At 43.5% G+C, this 20,096-nt stretch overlaps 1 protein-coding gene across 5 annotated transcripts in view; it reads right to left on the bottom strand.

Moving 5' to 3' along the window:
• Positions 1 to 16,399, bottom strand: part of CYFIP2 (cytoplasmic FMR1 interacting protein 2) — a 134,122-nt gene extending 117,723 nt beyond the window's left edge. For 2 of the 5 annotated variants that reach the window (XM_025389269.1, XM_025389271.1), the window contains exon 1: positions 16,289 to 16,398. The gene's annotated coding sequence lies outside the window, so the exon portion shown is untranslated. Of the gene's footprint in view, positions 1 to 12,911; positions 13,153 to 16,288 lie in introns of those variants that run through there. The other 3 variants (XM_025389274.1, XM_025389275.1, XM_025389270.1) reach the window with 3 other exon arrangements.
• Between the last annotated feature and the right edge of the window lie 3,697 nt (positions 16,400 to 20,096).

The raw sequence follows: 20,096 nt of genomic DNA, 5'->3' as shown, positions 1-20,096 counted from the left end.
GTGGTATAACTGTTCCCCCTTCTGCCTTCTGCCATGACTGAAAGCTTTCTGCAGCCTCCCCAGAAGCTGAGCAGATGCTGGCACCACGCTTCCTGTACAGCCTGCGGAACCTTGAGTCAAGTAAACTTCTTTTCTTTATAAATTACCTAGCCTCAGGTATCTCTTTATAGCAGTGCAAGAATGGCCTAATACATCCATTAACAGAGGAATGTCTGGATAAACTATGGTGCCACCATACAGGGAAATATGAAGCAGCAGGAAAATTAAGTGAGGACCCTCTCTACATGCTACTACGGGTGATCTCCAGGACATGGTATGGAGAGCATGCGCTCATTTACCCAGGAGCGGGGGCTGCAGATGTCTACACACACATCTTCTACTTAAAAAACAAACTATGGAAAGGCAAGCCATATACTTTAAAAAATTAGTTACCTATGGAGAACAGGAAAAGAAGGGAAAACAGTTAACGGGCAGAGATAGGAGCTAGAATACTTTGAATATGTCTTATTTTGTAGATTTGACTTTGAAAGCATCAAAACATTTTACATACTTACAAAATAAAATGTAAATTTATAAAAAGTGGCCCCCAAATCGAAAAGTAAAATGAAACAAATGAATGTATATATGTTGTACTATTGGAGTAACTCCACAGAAAGGGACTATTATTCCAAGTGATTTTAAAATTGAGCCACGTGCTGGAAGAGCCCTGATGGATCACAAAGACATCTAATAAAAGCTTGGTTTTTATTACTTTGTTACTGTTAGATGAGCCTGTGAACCAACTATTATGCTGAGAATTGGTAAATAAAAGCAAACATTTAACCTGTCTTTCCTAAACAAACTATACCACCAGATAACCAAACTATAGAAGAGATGGATGTTTCTTTCCATAAAAGTATTTTTTTCCTTTTTAAGATAAAAAGACAATATCCTTGTTTTCCAACCTCTATAAACAAATGGATCTAGGCACTGATCATCATCAGCTGCTAACATCCCTAAATGAAAGACAATCAAATATTATGTGCTTAATGATGGAAAAACGCACCAAGAATGCTGGATCCAAAACAAAACACCTGAATCTAATTAGGCCTTTGATGCCAACTCACAGGAAATATAAGAGGGCAGAAAAACATGCTATACCCCAGTGATGTAATCAGCAAAATACAATCTATGACAAATTCTGCAGGACAAATGACTCAGGACCTCTAACATACAAATTACAAAGACAGAAAAGAGAGATGGGAGGAAAATCTATAGACTTTGAAGAGACCGAACACACTATCATGTGTGGACCTTATTTGGATCCTATTTCAAACAAACCACCATACAAATAAAATTATAACTTTATGAGAAAATTAGAAAATTAGTACTGACTGGATATTTGATAATATGAAGGAAATATGTTATTTTATTTAGGTTTGATAATATCAAAGTTAAGTTTTAAAAGAGCCTTTATCTTCTCGAAATACCTACTAAAATATGGATAAAAGGACACAGGGGTTTGCTTCTAAATAATACTAGATGGGAGAAGAGTGAGTAAAAACGAAACAAATTCAGCAATGAGTTAATAAGTATAGATTGTGTGTGACACATACATAGAGATTACTGTATTTTTCCATCCAATTTTATATATGTTTCAAAGTTTTCATAAAATCCCCTAGATCAGTTTATAAGCTCCCAGCTCTTATCCAACTTTCCTTTTTTCTTCCATAACTAGGTTTCTTCTGGGCTTCTCAAACTTAAAAAACACTCATTTACAGATGGGCATGGTGGCTCACAGCTGTAATCCCAGCACTTTGGGAGGCTGAAGTAGGTGGATCACCTGAGGTCAGGAGTTCGAGACCAGGTTGACCAACAGTTCAAGACTAGTCTGACCAGCCCGGTCAACTTTTCTTACTAGAAATCCCGTTTCTACTAAAAATACCAAAAAAATTAGCTGGGCGTGGTGGTGGGCACCTGTAATCCCAGCTACTCAGGAGGCTGAGGCAGGAGAATCACTTGAACCCAGAAGGCAGAAGTTGCAATGAGCCAAGATCATGCCATTGCACTCCAGCCTGTGCAACAAGGGCAAAAATTCATCTCAAAAAAAAAAAAAAAAACAAAACAAAAAACAAAAAACAAACAAACAAAAAAAACCCAACTCATTTACCAGAATAACCATTAAGTTTTCCTCTGCAGCCTAATAGTACCCCTGAACATCCCCTGAAGAGAATCAATAAGTGAACAACTTACAAAGCTAATAAATTAGGAGTCTGTTTATGTTAATGCTATCTTTCTTCTCCTCTGGCAAATACAACTTCTATAGTGGATTTCTACGAGCTTTGGTAGATCATTCAGTGCCTAAGGGAGAAGGAAATCAACATTTTTAGCTCAAGTGCTGGTAGGCATTGCCAAATCCACATCAATCGGAAAGAAAAAATATTCTGGAAATTTGAACAGAGGTATACATGAAAATAAGAATGTACTTCTTTTCGGCCCAAGTGTCCTGCCTGTTTCGCAATCTTCCAAGTGAGAATGATTCTTTATGTTCAGTCTATGAACATGTGACCATTTCATCATTTTGGAAAAGAAATTAATAAAATATTTAAAAGTTAACAGTGTTCTGGGAGTATCATTTACCAAACACAGCTGCAACTTCTCAGTGGGGGACATTCATGACCGATTTAAATGCAGTGTCTTCAAAACAAACTCAGTCAGTGGCCTGGTTTCACCAAAAGCTGTACTAACATTGGGCTCACAAGCAATCTGCTTCTGAGAAGGGGAGCTTTAGGTGCCCCCCCATGCAGAAATGACTGACAGACCCCAAGCAAGAGGGGGATGGGTCCCATAAATGCAGGATGGCTGCCAGGAGAACATGGCTTTGGAAATGCAGGTTCTGACATTCATAGCTTAAACCCTGCTTCTTTATAAGCAAAATACTTGCGTTGTCATTATCTGTTTGATTTTCTGGAAAGAAATGAACTATTAAGACGTTTTACTGAAGTGAAATATTAGGCTAGTGTAGTGGGTAAGCTTGAGTTCGGGGTTTGAATCTGTCATCTGCCACTTACAAGCTATATAACCAACAGCATGTTCCTTAACCTCTCTGAGCCTCAGTTTCCTTACCTTATAAGGGTGACAATTTATAATAGTGCCTGTCCTCAATGTTTATTTTGATTATATAACTACAGCATGTAGAATACTTAATACAGTAGCCAGCAAAGACGTAAGTGTCAAAAGACAAAATTACAATAAATTTATAGAATTAATTGCCCTTAATTTGTGATTTATGAATTGAAGCACCTCCTTTCTATACAATAGAATGAAAGGTCCCACTGGGCAATAGCAAAACAGTGGGTTTTGTAATGTGGGAAAAAGGAAACACAACAATAGAAAAATAAATGATTAGTTAACATCAAGTTACTTCAGGTTACTTTTTTGTAAGGGTTAAGGCAGAGGGGATTTGCTTATTATGCTGACTTAGGTGGAGAGTGGCATTTAGCATGAGTGACTCCATTTTGGTTTGGTCTGGTTTTTAGGGGCCTAGTACAGGAGCTTAGTCTTAAACAATGGCCTCCCATACTTTTGTTCAATATTAGCTAGTCTGTGGCCTGTTTTCAATAGAGAGGATGAATTAAATACTGCAACAATTCTCCTACCAAAAAAAGGAAGGTATTATTTTTATCACACTAATATCTCAGTTGTATAGGTTCTTCACATTGATTTTCTCAATCACAACTATCCTGCAAATTCAACTCAGCAGGTGTAATTTTTGCTGTGTTTCTGAGGACACCGTGTTATGGAGAAGTAAACACTTTTATTCAAGGTCACATGGTCAGCTAGTGGCAGAAGTAGGGTAGAAACAGGATATCTTGACTTCCAGTTCTACCCCTTTTCTTCTAGACCACACCTGGTTTTGTACCTTTTCGAAACACGCTAAGCACATTTTTTCCCCCAGTTTGGCTGCTTTTTACTTCCTCAAGAAGAACACAACTCTGCCAAGCTAAAGATTAGGTAACTGTCACCTTTGTGTTTCATGAACATCAAGAGGCCAGGAAATACTTTCCATGTCCGTATGGCTCTCCAGCCAGAGGCTATATAAGTATATACACACACACAAACATACTGCACACACATATACATACATGTCTATGTATATTGGTATAAGCTATACCAATAAAGGTCAGAAACCATATCATCTCAATACACACAATACAATATGTGTATATATATATTAGTACAAAGAAAATATTATATAAATATAAAAATAAAAGGGAGATTTAGATTGTTCCTATTAAAAAAATTTACAGTCATTTGCCCCATAATGATGTTTCAGTCAACAGAGGATCATATATACGATGGTGTTACCATAAGATTATAATATCATATTTTTACTGTACTTTTTCTGTGTTTAGGTACACAAATACTTCCCATTGTGTTGCAAGTGTCTACAGTATTCAGTACAAGAACATGCTGTACAGGTTTGCAGCCCAGGAGCAATAGGCTATACCATATAGCGTAGGTGTGTAGTGGGCTATGCCATCCAGGTTTGTGTAAGTGCACTCTATGATGTTTTCTTGGCCTCAGAATAAAACCCAAATACTGCCACTTCTTCCTCCCATGCCAGGGCAGACATTGCTAATTGGTAATGACTCTGTTTTCCACTAAGTCCACAGACAGCTTCAGAATCCTCATGAAATACTGAGCTCCAGGAAGCCACCAGCAATCAATCTGAGTTTGCCCATGAAATAAAACATAACATGCCCTTTCTGGAGTAGAACCATGCATGTGAAAGCTCCTCAAGGTCAGGGACCATTTTTTTTTTAACCTATCACTGAAAATGCAGAGACCTTAGCAGAGTGCCGCAAACAGATTAGGTGCTGGGGAAGTACTGAATGAAAGAATTCATGAACACACCTTAGTCTCCTGACAATATAGGAGACAGGAGACAACCTGAAGTTGGCCATGTCCTTACTTCCAGTTTTTCCATTCTTTCTCCTTCACTATTAATAACACAGATAAGGCCGGACTCGGTGGCTACACAGATAAGGCTGGACTCGGTGGCTCACGCCTGTAATCCCAGCACTTTGGGAGGCCAAGACGAGCAGATCTCCTGAGGTCAGGAGCTTGAGACCAGCCTGGCCAACATGGTGAAACCCCATCTCTAATAAAAAGCCAAAAATTAGCTGGGCACAGTGGTGCGCACCTGTAGTCCCAGCTACTCGGGAGGCTGAGGCAGAAGCATTGCTTGATCCCGGGAGGTAGAGGTTGCAGTGAGCTGAGATGGAGCCACTGCTATATCTGGGTGACAGAGTGAGACTCTGTCTCAAAAACAAAAACAAAACAGCTAATTTAAATCAGCATAGAATACATAGTCATATCCATAAACTGCCAGGATAATTCTTACTATTTTTTTCTAGAGATTCTGTTTTTTGCCAGTTTTTATTTTAGAAGGAAGCTTTATATCACAATCACAGATAGAAAACCAATATTATATGCCATAAACACAGAGGAGCCATAAAAAACACAGTAATGAACATAAACGCAGGTCTGGGTATTATCTGAAAATCATTCCATGTCCACCACTGATACCCACACAAGAGGCATTTTAGTGTGGAGGTGAACTGGATAGCTTGAGTTAGAATCTTACCTCTGCCAATACCTAGTTGTGTGACCTTGAGTAGGTGACATAACCTGTCTGAGCCTCACTCTCCTCATTTTGGTATAAGGGATAATGATAGTTTCTATCTCACAGGCTTTGAAAACTAAATGAGTTAATCCATGTAAATGGCTTGGCTGGTAGAAAGTGCTCGATAAAAGTTAGTGCCTCAACAAAACTGAATCTAGAAACATATAAAAAAGATTATGCACCATGAACAAGTGAGATTTATCCCAGGAATGTTAAGATCAGGTTAACATTAACATCAGAATATCAATTAATGTAATAAGCTATACCAATAAAGGTCAGAAACCATATCATCTCAATACACACAGAAAAAGCATTAGACAAAATCTCAACACCTTCATGATAAAAACACTCAAAAACTTAGGATTAGAGAATATCCTCAACTTGACCATAAATGGCTACAAAAAACTTTTAGCTAATATCAAACTTAATGCTTTCCCACTAAGATCAAGAACAAGACAAACAAGCCTGCTCTTAGCACTTCTATTCAACATCGTACTGGCAGTTCTAGCCAAGGTAATTAGGCAAGAAAATTAAATAAAAGACATCTAGATTAGAAATGAAAAAGTAAAACTATTCCTATTTGCAGATAACATAGTCTTGTATATAGAAAATCCATGAAAAATCCACTAAAAACTATTAAAGTCATAAACAAGTTCAGCACATTTGTAGGATACAATATCAGCATACAAAAATCAGTTGTGTCTCTGTATACCAGCAACGCACAATATGAAAAGAAAATTGAGAAAACAATTCTATTTATAGTAGCATCAAAAATAATACAATACTTAGGAATAAACTTAACAAAATAAGTGCAAAACATACACTCTGAAAGCAATAAAACCTCGTTGAAAAAAATTAAAGACCTAAATAAATAAAAAGATATCCCATGTACATAAGCTGGAAGACTTAATATTGTTAACACGGCAATACTACCCAAACGAATCTACAGATTCAACATAATCTCTATTAAAATCTCAGCTGGCTTCTTTGCAGAAATTGACAAGCTGATCCTAAAATCCATATGGAAATTCAAGGGACTCACTCAAGATAACTAAGACAATCTTGCGGGTGGGGGGAACTGAACAAAATTGGAAGACTCACACTTCCTGATTTCAAAACATACTGAAAGCTACAGTAATCAAAATTGTGCGGTGTTACCATGAAGACAGACAATGAACAATGATAAATTGATGGAACTGGACTGAGAATCCAGAAATAAACACTCACATTTATGGTCAATTGACAAGAGATGTAGAAAGAATATTCTTTTCAACAAATGATTCTGGGACAACTGAATACCCACATGCAAAATTTTTTTTATGGTGTGAGGTATAAATAATGTAATATATAATAAATTAATTCAAAGATCTATGTAAGAGCTAAAACTATAAAACTCATAAGAGTATATCTTTGTTACCTTGAATTATGTAATAACAAAAACACAAGCAACAAAATAAAAAATAAACTAAACACCTAAATAAAAAAATGTGTGCTTCAAAGGACACCATCAAGAAAGTCCATCCACAGAATAGAAGAAAATATTTGCAAATCATGTATTTGCTAAATATATAAAATATGTAAATAATTCTTGGCTGGGCACAGTGGCTCATGCCTGTAATCCTAGTACTTTGGGAGGCTGATGGGAGAATCGCTTAAGCCAGAAGTTCAAGACCAGCCTGGGCAACAGAGCGATACCTTGTTTCTACAAAAAAAATTTTTTTAATAAAAATAAATGTAAAAACGAATTCTTAAAACTCATTAATAAAGACTACCTGATTTTAAAAATAGGCAAGGAACAGATTTTTCTCCAAAGATATACACATAGCCAATAAGGACACAGAAAGATTAATGTCCTTAGCTATTAGGGAAATGCAAATTGATACAACTTCACACCCACTAGGATGGCTATAATCAAAAGGACAGACAATAACAAGTGTTAGCAAGGATGTGAAGAAACTGGGAACACCGTTGCTAGTGGGATTGCAAGATGGTGCCGCACCTTTGGAAAATCGATTGATATTTCCTCAAATTTTTAAACACAGAGTTACCGTTTGACCCAGCAATTCTACTCCTAGGCATAACCCCAAGTGAAATGGAAATACATGTCCACACAAAAACTTGTACATGGATGTTCATGGCATCATTATTTGTAATAGCTAAAAAGCAGAACTAAAATATGCATCAACTGATAAAATAACGGTACAGCCATATGGAATATTTTTCAGCCATAAAAAGGAATTAGGTACTGATATTGATACAACATGAATGAACTTTGACAATATCATGCTAAGTGAAAGAAGCCAGTCATTAAAGACTCTGTATTCTATGGTTGCATTTATTAAACATGCCCAGAACAGGCAAATCTATGGAGACTTATAGTAGACTAGTGGTTGCCTAGGGGTGGGATTGGGTGAAATAGGTGGTGCTGCTAAAGGCCATGAGGTTTCTTTCTGGGGCGCTAAAATGCTCTAAAACTGACTACAATTATGGGTTGTACAATTTTGTGGATATATTACAAACCACTGAACTGGTTTTTTTGTTTTTTTTGTTTTTTTTTTTAAGACAAGAGTTTTGCTCTTGTTCCCTAGGCTGGAATGCAACAGTGCGATCTCACTCACTGCAACCTCTACCTCCCAGGTTCAAATGATTCTCCTCCCTCAGCCTCCTGAGTAGCTGGAAAAACAGGCACCCACCACCATGCCCAGCTAATTTTTGTATTTTTAGTAGAGACGGGGTTTTGCCATGTTGGCCAGGCTGGTCTCGAACTCCTGACCTCAGGTGATCTACTCGCCTCGACTTCTCAAAGTGCTGGGGTTACAGGCATGAGCCACCATGCCTGCCCTGAACTGTATTTTTTAAATGAGTGAATTGTACAGTATGCAAACTATATTTCAAGAAAGCTGTTACCAAAAGTTAGTATTTTTATAACTACCTTTTGGGAAACTTTGGGTGTAACATAAGCAGAAGGGGTACAAAGACAGCTGGGGTTGGAGTAGGAGCTTGGGGAGTTTGGGGACTGTAACGCTGCCCCTACAAGCAGAGGTTGTGGAGAGCAAAAACCAACGGGGACAGCAGGGGAGGAAAAGAGCAATAGACACAACCATAGCACCCCGCAGAGCGGCCCCCTAAACTGCAGGAGTGAACTAGACCATACAGGGCAGGCCCAGCTAGCTTGTTTGTTCCCTTCCCCCTGCCCCTGCCTGTTTTGGTTTCTCTGCCATCTGTCAGGTCCTGGGGCTGCCCCCCCGCCAGAGTAAAGACTCCTCAGATAATATTATCTGAGGAGTAATAATATTACCACCTGTGAGGTGGGTGGAGTGACAGGTTCTGAGGTTTAGAATGAGAACAAGAAGGGAGTCTAGCTCTCTTTCTACTGATGAGGAAACCGAGGCTTAGAAAAGAGAAGGGACTTGTGCAAGGTCACTGGGCTAGTTAGGGGTGGAGCTGGGGTTAACATTGCACTTCCTGAGAAGACAAGGGAAGGCAATAGAATAACTCATATGACACAGAGCTTTAAAAGAAAAGGAGAGGGCCAGGCATGGTGGCTAGCGCCTGTAATCCCAGCACTCTGGGAGGCAGAGGCAGGTGGATCACCTGAGGTCAGGAGTTCGACACTAGCCTGACTAACATGGTGAAACCCCATCTCCACTAAAATTAGCCAGGTGACCAGGAGGCAGAGCTTGCAGTGAGCTGAGATCGCGCCATTGCACTCCAGCCTGGGCAACAGAGCAAGACTCTGTCTCAAAAATGAAACAAAACAAAACAAAACAAAAAAATTAGCCCGGTGTCATAGCACATGCCTGTAATTCCAGCTACTCGGGAGGCTGAGGCAGGAGAATCGCTTGAACCTGGGAGGCAGAGGTTACAGTGAGCTGAGATCACGCCATTGCACTCCAGGTTGGGGAACAAGAGTGAAACTCCATCTCAAAATAAATAAATAGATAAATAAAAGAAAAAGACAAATATTACAACAAAAATTCTGCAGCAAAACGAAAAGCCCTCTAAGAAAGGAAATACAATCAAAGGACATTACTGGTTCTCTGTGATCATCATTTATATATCTTAATCATGTAGACACTTTAAACCTGATTTAGGTTAAAATAGAGCTCTTCCTATCTTGAGAGACGGGGGCAGGGGAGGGAGGGAGATGGTGTAAGAAAGCAAAATCTCCATTCATCACAGCAGGAAGTAAATAGACAACGTGCAGAATAGATAAATCAGGAAATAGCAGTGTAAGCACATATCATTTAGAGATGAGGAGGCAGCTATTAGAAGAAACAGTGAGTTAAAAGTGGCAGCTTCTAGGGGACGGTGGGTGCTGGATGGTTGTTTTTCATTATAAGGCTTTCAATAGTATCTGATTTTTAAAAACATGTGTGTGTATTGTTTTGATCAAAATTTAATAATTTGCTTTAGAAGACAACCACCCAAAGTCTCCCTGCTAGCAGTTCAGACACCTGGCTGGTACCCAGCACTGACTGGCAAGGCGGTCTTTGCTGTTTCAGTCCCTTGCTGCCTGTCTTCTGGGACCAGAGGCTCCATCACCTACAGCTTCTCTCCACACAGGGGACCTGCAGTCAGAGTGGAGAAGTCAAGTCAGCCTCGACTTGGGCCTCTGGAGAAGGCCTACCTTCCTCGTTGTTTATGAGTAGACAGAGAAAAAGATCTTGGCGGGGGCTAAAGGACTTGCCACTTCATTTGCCGTTTTGCCCAGCTGCTTCCTGTGTTGTTAGGGTTGAGGCGGCCTTTCTGGTGACACCAAACCAGGCAGCTACCAGCGGCTCAGGGGAACGGCCTCACGCTCTCAGGAGGGGAAGTCATGCCACCAAGGTGGCTTGCTGATTTGCCCCTGCTGAGGCCCTGGGGCTGTCATATGAGGAACACCAACATGACGCGTATGTGGGGAGAGGAGCTGCCTCTCAGATGCACCTGCTAAAACTCACAAAGGGAAGCCATGCATCTGCTACGGAAACAAAGAGCAGGACTTCAGGTCTGGCCACCAGATCGGAGCATGTGGAACTCAGCTTCATGGACGTGAAACTGCAACTCGAGCATGGCTCTATATGAAGACAAAGGTCCCCAAATCACATTTTCACTCACTCTAAAAGGGCAAATTTCTCTGTATGTAAAATATGGAGGTTAGCCTTGGTTCTCTCTCAACCATGATGTCCTGCCTTGTGAAGGTTATTGCAGGTAACTTGTGCTAATAATAGCTTAAGCACTGAGGTTTGCAAACAAGGTACATTTTATTGTATGTAAGGCGAGGGTTCAAGGTCTCTGTGTGATATTATTCTTGTATGTTCATCTCTTCCCTTGAATGGCAGGACTGGAGCAGAGTTGGGGGATTGGCTGTGGGGGCTGATGGGTTGAGCATGTCAATATTGTCCATTTTGTGTACTAAAAAAACAACAACAGCAACAAGTTAAGAATCACTGGATTTGGGCCTCTCTCAGGGGCCTTCCAACTCTAAAGCAAATGACCATGACTACAGTCTAGACATTCCACCCAAAGGGCTTCCTTAAAGACACATGTTAAGGATCATGCAGACCATTCTCTGTGGCCAAGATATACAGGGCATCATAAACCTGTCCAAGGATAGTCTTCCTTTGTGCCTTTGCTCAAACTGTCTCCACTCCCTTACAGACTGTCTTCTTTCCTTCTTAAATCCTGCCAATCTACCAAGGCCCAAGTCAAGACAGGCCTTTTCCACAAAGGTCTGACCAGCCAAGCCCCATAATGACCTTCATTTCTCTCACTCCATTAGCACTCACAGTCTAGAGTTCACAGTTTTTAACCGCACTACAAACTGCTTTATATTTCACTAATTCTTTGGATTGCTAAGAATGCCAAGGATAGTCATCTTGTCTGAGTTTGACCCATAGCAACCAGCACAGAGATAGGCACACACCAGGAATTACTTGCTTAATTAATAATTCATGAATGATTTGTTGAATGCAGGAGCCAATGACCAAAATTCTTAACTTCTGGTTTAAAAAAATTAACAAGAAAGTTAAAATATCACACTTCTCTGAGGTCCCATACCCAAGTCTGCCTTATCAATATAAGAATCTGAGGAGAGTTCTTTAGAGAATCCTTCTATCATATAGTTTCCACTTCAAACCCTAAGAAGCAGGTCCTCATTTCTCTTTCCCATACGGAAGTATAACAGACTTGGAGATAGGGGGCTGACCTCTAGTTCTGAATTCTTATCTTGTCATTCATATATTGCCAAAACAAATCTTAAAGCATCATATTTTAAAAGCACAAATCAAAAGTAGTTCTCAGATATTCCTTAAGAGTTATTGCATGCCTTCTCTGAGGGTCAGCCCTGCAAATTCCCTTTGATCTCAGCCAGGCCTTCAGTGAAGTTAGACAATTCTCTCATTCTTCCCCAGTTGATTTCTTATTCCACCCACAGAGGCAACTGTTCCAAACTCTGAAGTCTCCTGAAGTTTCCTAACCAGTCCATCACCTTGATTTCCTGCAGAGGACCTCACCTCCTGCCTTACTTAGAAAACAGAAACTACAGAACGTGGACAGACTAAACACACCTCTGTTTTACATAGAGATTAAAGCCTGAGAACCACTGCTCTACAATGACCAACTAATGACGCAAACAGAATCAAAAGGCCTACTGATGAAGTCATCACTGGGTCTTTCTCAGGCATCTCGCCAAAAAGTCCTATTTACTTTCCTCTCTCACTGCCTGTAGCTGAGTTGCCCAAAGTCTATCAAAATGCCACACAACCAGAATGATCCCTGCAAGAAATTCTGCCTGAACTCAAGCTCTGCCTTCTCAAAACGATTTCTTTCAAGAATTTGCACCCTCTGTTGCCAGGGCCCAAGTATGGCTTAAATGGCCGTATTTTTGTTTTTTGTTTTTGAAGTATATCACACACAGCCCTTAGCATAATGGCCATGGCTAGAAAGCCAATATCTAAGCTCTTTGCATCCTGGGAGGCGTCCCGCACCCACTGACTGAATTCTGAAGTGTCTTTGTACAGACAAGGCTATCCAGGGGCCTTGACAGAATCTGGGAATCACAAAATGCCTTTAAGCTTCCCATTGGCTCAACAGTACAGAGAGGTCACAGATCCGTCTTCTTAAAGTGACACACAATATATAATGAATAAATTGTTTCTTAAGGAATGGAGGGCATTTACCCCAAAGAGTCACACATTCAGGAGGCTCCTTCTCTATTTCCATGGTCTTTGTTTCTCAGACTGGGATTTACAGACATTACCTCATCCGCAGGCTTCCATAATGACAGGCAGGTAACAGTTGGGCAGGCTGCCTTCCATTGCTCAGTTTTGAATGTCAGAGAGGTAGTGGCTGGTTTAAGGGCACACAGCAACTCAGGGATCCTGTGTCCCATGCTCACTGTGCTGCTGTGTCTGTCCTGGAAGCAAAGCATGCCCTCAACATTTTTTGGGTGGTTGCAAAATGCTAAATTCTCACAGAGGAAGAGGCCCTTCCTTAACTCTCTGTGTTGAAATGTGAGAATGGCCCTGGGCTTCTGCTTGGCGTGTTCCCTCCTACTTCTCCCTGCCGACTCAAGTTCCACCCACCTCTCCTGTGCTACTTAAGAGCACTTCCCACCTGAAGCCTTTCAGTTCATGCCTTACCACTCTTAACTTTCCCTTCCTGTGGCAGGTAAACTTGGGGCTGGGTTTACTGGTCACAGAGACCAACTTCCCTCAAAAAAGCAAAATTCAGGAAAGCTCTGGAGGGAGAGGGGCTGGTAACAGCCAAGGGTTGATTCCATACATGAGCCAAATTCTTAATGATTATGTAACGAATATATTATAACAATAAATATATAAATATGCTAGTACTTACTATGTGCTAAGCATTCTGCTCGGCACTTTCATGCACCCCTCGGGTAGTAAGAGCATCCAAAGATATTCTAGTTCCTCCCCCGCCCCCATTCACTGCCTAGAAGGCAGCAGCCTGCCCCACTTCTCCCACCATCTCACTACTGATGCAGGGGCCATCCCCTGGACCCTAGGCATGGCTTTGCTCCTCAGAATGACACGACCAAAGGCCTTTCATAAAGACTCCAGTGAGGTGACTGATGTCTGGCTTCGTCAATTACAAGTGAATAATTAATACTTGCCAGTAAAGAAATAGACTCATTGTTATGGTGGCCACATGGAGGCTACAAAAGGCCATTTTGTGACACTCTTGGTGGACCCCTGGGGCCAACAGAGGTCCAAAGAAGCCGCCTTGAGAGTGTAGTCCAATCCTTAAACGTAGGGACTGGGGCCCGTACTGTTTTCCAGGAGCGCTTTTCCGTTAATTAGCTTGTTGCCTATTCATCTCATTCAGTTTTCTGGTCAATGACAGCAGCAGAGGCCCACTGAACATTAGAGAGGGCATGATTTATCAGAGGGGACATGTAGAGTTCTCCCAGGGCCTTTTACCAGTTTTTGAATTCATGTCTACTTCCTTCTCTGGGCCAGCATCTGATTTGAGTAAAATTCTCCAACCCCATTGGGTTGTACATTCGACTCTTGGCCTAATGCCTAAAGCAAGTTTTTCCTTTTTCATTTTTCAGCAGGGACTGAACAAGGCAGCCTTGGGTGCCTACAGAACCGGTCAGAACTGGCCAGGAAATATAATAAAGAAGCTTAGTGAGCAGAGAGCTAATGCCCCCAGCCAGAGGCTCAGTGTGCAGAACTATCTAGAGGCACTGACTTTGTAAGCAAACAACACTCTCTTCTGGAGGTCTAATAATTGCCTTGGCAAAGGGTAGCCAATGCCAACGAGGAACCCTGTGTACACAAGTTTCTCATCCTGAAAGTGGACACTGGGTGCTCAAAAAATGCCTTCCGGTGACAGTAACCCCTGACCAGTTAAACAAACATGCACTCATGCACACACATGCACACACACTCTTACAGCATTCCTGCCCGCAGGGCCAAAGCTGCCCTTGCCAAATACAGAGCTGACAGCTGCTAGATATTGTCATTTCAGGGACCTGTTCCCAAAAGAACTACCCAGCTCCCCACCTCCACTTCCAGCCCACTGTTTGAAATGCCACCATTAGCGATAGCAAATATTTCTACAGTGTTTCCCATTAAAGCTTTGTTTCCCATTAAAAAGCCTCCATCCTCTGTTTATTTTCTGGTCAAATGACTTGTAAAGCACCTGCTCTGCATCAAATGCGAACTTCTTTTGTATTCAGCTCTCCAAGATAAACACAATCATTGGCTCCTTTCTTGAAAACAATTTCTGACACTGGAGACTGGGGGAAGAGCAGGGCACTGTATGGAAGTGGAGGTGGTAGGCCACCAGGAGGGCCACAGAGAGAGGGTCTAATGGTGGAGAAAGCAACCGTCAAGGCCTTCACAGACCTGCCCATAGATACGGACCTGATTTTTACCCTCTAAGATCTCAGGGACCCGGGTTGCTGGCACAGCCTGTATCCAAGAGAAAGGTGAGACCCGCTGCCCTAACTGGGACACAGACAGGAGGCAGGAAATGGGAACACAGGAACCGACACTCTCCTGATTTGCCCCTCCTGCCAGCAGGACTGCCTCCGTCTCCCTGCCCATGCTGAGGGCACAGGCACCCAGGAACTAGCAGAAAAGGATCCTTGTCCCATTCTTGGCCTAGCTGGAAGAACAGCTGATGGCTCATCGGGGCTGGTGAATGTTTCCACTGTGCTGGGGAAAGTAGGCAAGCAAAGGTCAAAATCAGATTCCCTGTGCTGGGGGGGCACCGGGGGGCTGTCAGTGTCCTTTCCAGCCGGGTTCTGGGTATAGAGGGCCATACTTCTGTGGACCATCCCCCATCCCCAAGCAGAGAGCACCTCCTCTTCTTTTGCACATAGGTGGGCTGTTCCTTGGGGTGAGGGGTAGGGTTGTCTTGAAAAGCAGACGTCACAACAGACAGGTAAGCCTCTTCCTGGTTCCTCAGAGCTCAAGAAAAAACAATCTTTTCCCCCAGGAGTCAGCCCACTCATCCCCTTCCCCCACTTCCATCCTGCCCGCGGCCAGCCTGGAGAGCGATGCTAGTGTAGGCCAGAAAGCTTCCAAGCGGGTCAGACCTGCTTCTCTCTCATCAAAGCCCTCCGCCCCCAAACATCGCCGCTGCGCCCCTCGCCCCACCCATCACACGTTCTGTGTGCCCGAGGCGGCTGCCAGGCGGGCCCAGGCGGCTCTCGCTGGCCCTGGGGGAGGTGACGGTGGTCACAGAGGCAGAGGCAGGGGCCAGCGCTCTGCAGTACCTGGATCCGAGGATGTCGCCGCCGCCAGGCTCGCGGCCACCGCAGGTGTCTCCGGTCCCTGAGATTACCACCGCCTCCTCCCGGGCTGGCGGCTCCGGCCCAGGCCGCGCACCTGCTGCTGCGGCTACCCCGCCGCCGCGCCGGAACTCCGAGATGTGCTCGCGCCTCCCGGGCAGAGGGTCGGTGCCGCGGGACGCACCGTGGGCCCGAGGGGGAAAGGGGCCGCGTGGGGCCTGAGGCCGGGCCTCGCGCTAGCCCGGGCGCAGCGCCGAGCGCCCCCCGCGGACCGGGAGAGGGGGCGGCCCTTCGCGCATCCTCACGGCCTCAACCCCGTCCCCGGCAGCATCCCGGTCCCCGTGCCCGGCCCAAGGCCTGCGAGCGCCGCTTACCTGGCTCTGCGGCGAGTTCAGGGGAGCGGCCCAAGGCTACCGCAGGGCCCCGCGCCGGGGCGCAGGATGCTCTGCCCCGCTCCGCTGCGCGGCGCTCGGCCCCGCCCCGGCCCCGCCGCTCCGCCTGCCGCGGCTCCGCCCCCGCCCAGCGCCCGCCCCTTCTCCGCTGCGGCTGTCACACAAAGGGCAGGAAATGGCTGCGGCGAGGGGCTCTCGGCGCTCCCCGCTGTACCTCCGGCGCGCCCGGGACCTGCCCCTCGGGCTCAGAGGACAGCTCAGCACCCAGGCTTCCTGCCCTGGGGGCGGGAAAGGGAGGGAGGGCTTCTTCCACGGCCTCCATCACTAGGAACCACACCTGCAGCAACCCGAGAACGAGAGCTTCGGCCGCATTCGGATCTCATTGGCCCCACATGATTTCCGAGTGCTCATTTATCAACCCAATCTTTATTGATTACCTATTCCGTTCCATGTACGGTGCCAGGACCTGGGTGTGCACTGGTGTACAAAAGACAGGGTCCCTGCCCCCGTGGAGTTTTATCACCTGCCAGGAGAGACGGGTGTACATTAACCCATCTAACGTCCAGTTACAGCCCAAAGTGCTGTGAGGAGAAGTAGCAGGGTCAAGTGACTGAAGATGCAACTGGGGCTAGGGGAGGGGGCCTTCCACCAGTTGAACCTGGACGCTGATGGGGCTTCTTCGCTCAAGAATAAGTTCTTCCCCTCCCTTCCAGTTCCCTGGAGAAGAGTCCCTGAAGCTGCCACCTCTTTAACAGAGGCCTGCCTCAACTTCATTCTGGAATTGCTTCACGGACAAATAGGCGACAGGAAGCACTGAAAGGACAGGTACCTTTCTCTTCAAGGCTTATCTGCCGTTACGGGCTCCTTAAAGAAGCGATTATCTGCCCACCGGTGGCTCACACCTGTAATACCAACACTTTAGTAGGCCGAGGAGAGAGGATCGCTTGAGCTCAGGAATTGGAGACCATCCTGGGCAACTCAACGAAACCTCATCTCTACTAAAAATTAAAAAAAAAAAAAAAAAAAAAGATGGGTGTGGTGGCATGCACCTTTGGTCCCAGCTACCCAGGAGGCTGAGGTGGGAGGATTGCTTGAGCCTAGGAGATTGAGGCTACTGTGAGCTATGATCCCGCTGCTGCACTCCAGACTGGGTGACAGAGTGAGACTGTCTCACAAAAAAAAAAAAAAAAAGAGAGAGAGAAGAGAAAGAACGAGAAAGAGAGAAAGAGGAGAAGAAAAAGAAAGAAGAGAAAGAGAGAAAGGAAAGAGAGGAAAGAAAGAGAGAAAGAAACAATTCTCATTGAGATCCAGCCTGGTAGGCCTTCAGACCAGGCTGAAGTCAGGCTGCACCAAATTCTAACCTTGAGACACCTGAGCAGGTTACTTCACCACTCTGCTCCACAGAGGTCACCGTATCTGCAACACAGGGAATGACGGTTGCCTTTTATACCTTACAGGGTAAATAATTTGGAAGCATTTAAGACATTGTGGAGTGTATGTAGACATAAGGAGTGGTTTCCTAGGTTCCACAAATTTATACTTAATCACTCAGCTATTCCTAATAAGGGCAATTTGTAGAGGAGCCCCGTTATTCAAGCTCCAGCACAGGACTTGTAGAAGCCTTTGCTTGCCCTTACTGATCTCACCTTATTTCCCAAGTGCTCAGAATCCATGATTCCTTGTGGTTTGATCTTAAATCACTAATTCCAATTCAAATTGCTATTTCAGAAAAAAAAATGACATATATATATATATACACACACATACATTTCTGTCCCTGGTTCTGTGTGAAAAGCTGTGGGAGTGTTTGTGAAGGATGGGTTTAAAAACAGAACCGAGGTTTCCTTTTTAAAAAATGTTTCATTTTCCACCGTGATCCTTGGGATTTCAAGTTCAATGATTACAAATACTTTACAATGAGAATCCCAATAAGTCAGGTTTTCATTCTAAGGGGCACATTATTTCAGATGGTATCGTTTTTTGGAAGACGTATTTCTCCCTGTTGTTCCTTCGCTGTCTTTTCACCTTCAGGAACAAGTTGCCTAAAAACAGAAAAGACTATTACATGTATATTTGGTTAGATCTTAAGCAAAAATAACTCCCTGACCGCTGAGTTCTACTTGTGTAAAAAGGAGAGCAGTATGGTCTTTTGAAGCCACCGTGTTGGAAATCCAGAGGCTTGTCTTTTGGTCCTAGTTTTGCAACGAACAGAAGAATGATCTTAGGCAAGGAGCCTCACCTCTGTTTCCCCACCTATTAAATGAAGTAGGTTGGATGCACTCCAACATCCTTCTGAATGTGGAAAATTACATGAGTTAAAACAAAGGGCATGCCCCTCCCAGGCTTAAGGCACTTCCCTAGCTCCCCACTGCCCCCCGATGAAGCCCAGACTCTCTCCAGTGGCCGGAGAGAGTCGTGAAGAGCTGGCAGCTATCTCTCCCTGTGAACCAAGCTTGCTGTGCTTCAGCTAAAAGGAACAGCTTTTAGTTCCTCAAACTTGCTGTGTTCTTTGTTGTGCTTGACATTCGTACATGCAAGGCTTCCTGAATGGCCCTTTCTGTGCCGACATTCCCTCCCTCCACATTCCACACTTTTTCCCAGTTTACCTGATGAAATTCTGTTCATCTTTCTGGTATCCCTTTAGATGCTGCTTCCTCCAAGATTCTTACATGTCTGGGTTAGCTTGAGATTGGTTGTCTATGTGCCCTTAGCTGCCTGGGCTCCTTCTATCATCCCACGTATTAATCTGTGATATAATTGTCAATACACTTGCCTGTATTCCACCATGAGACCATAAAATCTAACGGAGCAGGGATATGTCTGTCTTGCTTTCCCATTGCATCCTCGGAGCCTAGTACTTAACAGGAGTTCAGTAAAAATGGATGGAATGAACACCCATAGATGACATTTTTAAACTTTGCCACTGAAATGTATAGCTATCTGTCTACTGCCTTCAGATTTCCTTCACATCCAACCCCAAGCTGTGCCATCAGCTATGAAATGGTAGACGATATCAATAAGAATTGCTTTGGTACTTGCAAAGCTGTGGCCCATGTGTCGTCCATGTGGCAACATTGCCTTGTGTTTTAGAAAAGTTTCAAGTTATAATTCCAGCACTTTGGGAGGCTGAGGCAGGTAGATTGCCTAAGGTCAGGAGTTTGAGCCCAGCCTGGCCAACATAGTGAAACCCCATTTCTACTAAAAGTACAAAAAATTAGCTGGGCGTGGTGGTGGGCGCCTGTAATCCCAGCTACTTAGGAGGGTGAGCCAGGAGAATTGCCTGAACCCAGGAGGTAGAGGTTGTGGTGAGCCAAGATCACGCCATTACACTTCAGCCTGGGCAACAAGAGCGAAACTCCGTTTCAAAAAAAAAAAAAAAAATTTAGAACTATCAGGAGACCCTGTTTTATAGACACCAGTAATGAAGTATCTGGAATGGGCATGAAGGGAAAACATAAATAATAATAATAACAATAATGGCTAACATTTACCAAGTACATTATCTCATATAATCTTTCACAATTTTTCTATGAGGAAAATATAATCATTTTTCCCATTTTTATAATTGAGGCAATTAAGATTTAATAATTTGCCCAAGGTAGTGAAGTCAAACCCATGCTTTTTACCACAATCTCATACAGCCTCACTTTCCCTCTTCCAAGCTAAGTCCATGTATTTACTAATACGCTCCCTTATTCTAAAAACATATTAAATGTAAGTTACAGGAATACATTATGTTAAAAAATTAAAAATCAGCAAGAAATTTTTTAAAAGGAAGGAAAAGAGTACA

Source organism: Theropithecus gelada, chromosome 6, assembly GCF_003255815.1.
Source record: "Theropithecus gelada isolate Dixy chromosome 6, Tgel_1.0, whole genome shotgun sequence".
In the NCBI taxonomy this organism is placed as follows: Eukaryota; Metazoa; Chordata; class Mammalia; order Primates; family Cercopithecidae; genus Theropithecus; species Theropithecus gelada.
The sequence above is the reverse complement of the archived record's forward strand: the minus strand, read 5'-3'. Positions and strand labels throughout refer to the sequence as shown.